The sequence below is a fragment of the Anarrhichthys ocellatus genome, unplaced genomic scaffold, assembly GCF_004355925.1.
Source record: "Anarrhichthys ocellatus isolate YVR2014 unplaced genomic scaffold, GSC_Weel_1.0 scaffold102, whole genome shotgun sequence".
NCBI lineage: Eukaryota > Metazoa > Chordata > Actinopteri > Perciformes > Anarhichadidae > Anarrhichthys > Anarrhichthys ocellatus.
The window spans coordinates 632,014-636,921 of record NW_022280132.1 but is presented as its reverse complement, the minus strand read 5'-3'; the positions used below and the strand labels follow the sequence as shown (position 1 = coordinate 636,921).

At 42.2% G+C, this 4,908-nt stretch overlaps 1 protein-coding gene across 1 annotated transcript in view; it reads left to right on the top strand.

The window, feature by feature from the left end:
- The window catches only part of mast2 (microtubule associated serine/threonine kinase 2), a 142,069-nt gene that overhangs the window by 114,913 nt on the left and 22,248 nt on the right, over positions 1 to 4,908 (top strand).

Sequence of the window (4,908 nt, the reverse complement as noted above, 5' to 3'; positions counted from 1 at the left end):
TGTGTGTGTGTGTGTGTGTGTGTGTGTGTGTGTGTGTGTGTGTGTGTAAAAAGAAGTGCCATCTGAGGTAATCCGCCATCACACTGCATCCTCACATAACTTCTGTTTCTCTCTGGAAAACAAGACAAAAAGAGTACCGGTAATTAACGAAGACGATGAGAGTTTATAAAATGTTCCAGCTTATATCACAACTATCATAGACAAAGCCGCCAAAACAAAAGTAGCAGCAACTTAATATACATGAAGGTGACTTTGAAAAGTTGTTGAGGCTGCAGCCAACAGACGACCCCCCCCCCCCATGTGCAGGGTGGACGAGCCTCGGTGGAAAGCCCGACATCATATTAGTCGGCCTGCAGTGAGTGTCATTAAAAAGCTCTTAGCGAGCGGTCTGCAAGAGCTGATAAATAACCAAGAGAGAGGCAGACTGAGGATTAGGGCTCGGTGCCTATTAGCCAGTTCACTTTTGGATCCAGTTCCAAATTGATAGAACACCCCAATGAAGATACTAGTAAGAGGAGGATGTACTGAGTAGTGAAGAGGGTGTGGTGAATAAGACGATATGGAGCAGAGAGAGATGATGATGATTGGAGCCAGGGGGAAGAACAAGAACTGTGTATGAGAGAGAGTGAACAAATGAAAATGAGCTGCAGAGCACAATTATATGCAAATCTTATGACTGATGTGAGTGATAGCAGTCCCCTTTTTTTTCTTCTTTTTTTTATCATTTAACGGTTTCTCCGCTCGTCTCTAATTCGTATTCTCCACCTCTCCGCCCGTTCTTGTCCAGTTTAGTTTGGGCAGTGCATCCATCACTTCTTATCACTCCTCTATCTTTCTCGTCTGTCCACCGTCCACTCTTGCGTATGCCGGGAGTGAGAGAGCCACACCCATCCATCATTCCCGTGCCACCGTTACAGGCGTCCGTCGCTGCACCCCGTTGACTTTCTGTCTGGGAAAGCACAGATTCCATTCTATCATATCACACATATCAGTGCTCATGCAACATGTACAAAACTAGCTCTTTTCAAACACATCCAGCTTATATTTCTGTGTTTTTTAAATCTCTAAACTGCCACAGATCAAGTAGTATGACAGGTTTATCTTCCTGTTTGAATTCATCACAGGTGTATTATCAGAACTACAGCAACCAAGTCACATACAGTCAAATCAAACTACACCAGGACACTCTAAGACTAAAAACTCAATACAGAATTTCAAGGAAACTAGCTTAAATATTCTCAATCATAGTGCCTGGTAGTATGATTAATATGGTTAATAGTTAAGTGTAGTAGATACTTTATATTGATGTCTTGTGTCAATAAGGTGCAAAAAATCCTCCAAAAAAGAGCAGATTCTACTTTGCTGAATTATTGATGTTGAGCTTGTGTCAGTGAACACTTCCTGTGCAAATATTTCACATTTAAAGCTTAACATTTTTGTTCAAGGGTCATAATAATAATATTAACAATAATAATAAACTTTATTATATAGTACCTTTCAAAACAAAGGTTACAAAGTATACAAGTAGACAAACAATGATTAAAAACAGTTTAAAAGTTATACAACAACAAAAGTGAAATAAAACAATATTAAATAATTAAAATAACCATTAACATAAAAGGTAAAAGAAGGCCGTTGTATACAGATACAAGTAAAGAATTCAAGCCACAAACCCTGTGAAAGCACACTTATATTTTTAAGATTGCTATAAGGAGTCTGATCTCCTGAGGGAGGTTATTCCAGAGAGGACTGGAGGACAGACAAGACCCAGTCACCCTTCATCTTCTGTTTGCGGACGCATTATGCTGAAAATATCAAGACAGCAGGTACACATGGAGGAAGTGTTGAGTTTGCATTGATATGTCTTAGTAAAAGGAAAGGCGCGTCTCTAAAATTAGCCCACATTAGATACAGTTCTGGTTCCCCTTTTATTCTTCCAGAATGTACGGAAACAAACGTTTCATCAGTTTTCACCAGAGCATCTTCCTCCTGCCCAACACTTTGTGGTTTCAGGAGATCTTTACTGAGATGTTTTCAGTGGAATCATGAACGTTCATCGCGGGACGTTGAGGTTACTGTGGTGAACACACACACACACACACACACCTCATCCCCATTCTGCCCGGCTCTCTATCACGGTCAATTAGGCCTCTCATTTACCGAGTCGCCCGCCTCAGTTGTGAAGCATCAATGTTATTTTTCTCTCTCTCTCTCTCTCTCTTTCACTTCCTCCCTCTCTCCCCCTCTCTCTCTCTCTCTCTCTCACACAACCTCTCCCTCTCTCTCTCTCCCTCTCTCACACACACACAGCCTCTCCCTCTTCCTCACCTCTCTCTCTCACCCGCCTCAGCGTCACCATCTGATTCGCTGTCTCGTCTGATTTACTTCAATCACCCTCTCTACCAATAGGCTCTTTTGCATTTTGAGTGCCGTTTGTCACATGTGACATCACCACTTAGCTGGAGGGAAAAAAAAGAAAACCTTTCCCACTTTGTTTTAATTATCCAATTTTACAAAACACCCTGGGGTTGAAATTTTACCTCATCTAGTATTTCATAAATATTTCCTTTCTTTCTCACACTTTTGAACTTGTTGCCCCGCTCTAGAACAAAAGTACTCTCCACCAACTTCCTCCCAATGCTCGTTTCCAAGGTCGTTTCTCAAAATAATGACGGAGGAGTCTTTCGCAGGGATTGCCGCGAGGCGCTTTTTATTTCCCATTACAGTGGAAATATAGCCGCGCTCTAATTAGCCTTTGTCTGGCTTCCTTGTGTTTTTTATCCCGGGGATTCCACTCCGACCTCCTCTGCAGCTCGCTCTCTGAACGCGGGCTTTATTTTAATAAAGGCACAGGCTGCTCTGAGCCACGAGCACACAGGAAGAATAATACAGAGAGGAGAAGAAGACGATAGTCTGGGAAAATTAAAGAATGTACATAACAGCCCATGGCACTGAATCCATCTCTGTCAAGGCTAACCTTTAATTACTGAGCCCGGTGGCAGAGCCGGGTTTGAGCTGTCCGGGTTTCTGATCCATTCTTTTTTCTTTTTCAAGAACATGAAAGGAGAGTTTTAAAGTTCAGCGTGTTCGAGCTCCGAGTGATTGACATGCGTCAGTAACGGTTGAGTGTGTGTGTTTGTGAGTGGGTTGTATAAAGGGTCAGTTCAGCCACATTACAAATAAACAACGTTCTCACTTCCCTTCAGAGTAATGCTGCTGCAAGCTTTCAGTTCAAAACATCTGGAAAGGCTTTTACTTACAGTAGTTTAACACTGGTCAGTAGAAACCACCTCAAATTGGAGTTTCTTTACAACTTTAGCTATATTGTCCCCACACAGACTTAACCTGAGGATACACAAAAAGTCTAAAAATACTTAAAACACATAAATAAAAATGTGTATAATGTATTGCTGTGGAGGCAGAAATCGAACTGTAGTATGGTAGTAAATAGTTGGATACAAACAAAATGATTATCTCACCAAAGCAAATGGAAACAAAAGAAAAATGGAAGCACAGTTACGTACTGTGTGTGTGTGTGTGTGTGTGTGTGTGTGTGTGTGTGTGTGTGTGTGTGTGTGTGTGTGTGTGTGTGTGTGTGTGTGCGTGCGTGCGTGCGTGCGTGCGTGCGTGCGTGCGTGCGTGCGTGCGTGTTGGCGTGAAGATAAACGGCCTCCATGAGGTTTAGCTCATATGTCACATTCAGGCTGCTCTCATCCCAATTAAGCTGGTAATTGGACTTTGAGCTGCCGATGGATGACTTCAGGCATTACCTCATCGCACTGGTCACGTGTGTGTGTGTGTGTGTGTACCAATGACTCATACTAACATCTCATACAAAGACATCTGGGGCCCCAAATTGTTTTACCTCATCTACCTTCCTCTCTCGGAATGTTTTCATATTACTTCTGCCTGTTTTCTTTCATGGTAATAATTATTAATTTTGGTTTGGTTGATTCTTTATTTTTGATCAACACTATTTCAATTGTTTTCAAATTTTAGATTTTTTGGTGTAAAATATAGTTTGATATAAATTTGGTCCGGCACCAGGTTAAAGGTAAAGCTTGTGCCAGTTATCAAAAGTGTGTGGGTTACTGGTTCTCTCAGTGCTGCGTCCTTTGTTTTTGTAATCTTCCAAATATTAATGTCTGTATCTTGTAAAACAAGACAGAATGAGACAGAATTGATATCAAGAGAACATGTCTTGATTGTTAAAAAACAAAGATTGGAAGATTTTGGGACGAAATGATATATTAAATCAGAGATGATTTTCATGTGTCTCTAACGCTTCAATTGCAGTTGCAGAAGATATTGTTTGCAGTCATAAATGGGTGTGATGAATAATACAGCAGGCTAACAAAGCCTAAAATTGCCTGGAATAAAATCTTCTCTCCCATAACACACACACACACACACACACGGCCACTGCTTGTCACAGGTCGTCATCCCCTATTCTCAGGAAAGTGAGACATAGAAAGGTCAAGGATATTGCTGGTGTCGCTATTTTGTCCTATTGTAGAGAAAGGTATGGGGGGGGGGGGGTACGATAGAATAACTCCCAGGAGGAGGGCAGTAGAGAGAAGATGGAGTCCACTGTGTGAAAGACGGATGGATTGATATTGTGTTGGAGCCGGCAGACTGAAGGAGACATCACTGTCATAAAAACCCCTGAGAACTGACGAACACTCACTGCAGACAGCCTTAGTTTATTACTGACAGCTACACACACACACACACATGCAGTCCGAGGCCCGCCGGTCTCCAGAGGCGTTACCTTTTTTGTGTGTGTGCAGCCATCTGAGTCCAGAGGTTGTCATGGTCTCGGGTTTACACAGCTCCCAGACACACACATGATGAAGACCCCGAGGTCCCGTTAGCGTGTGTGGCCACCATCCAGCTTTTTTTTCCCCC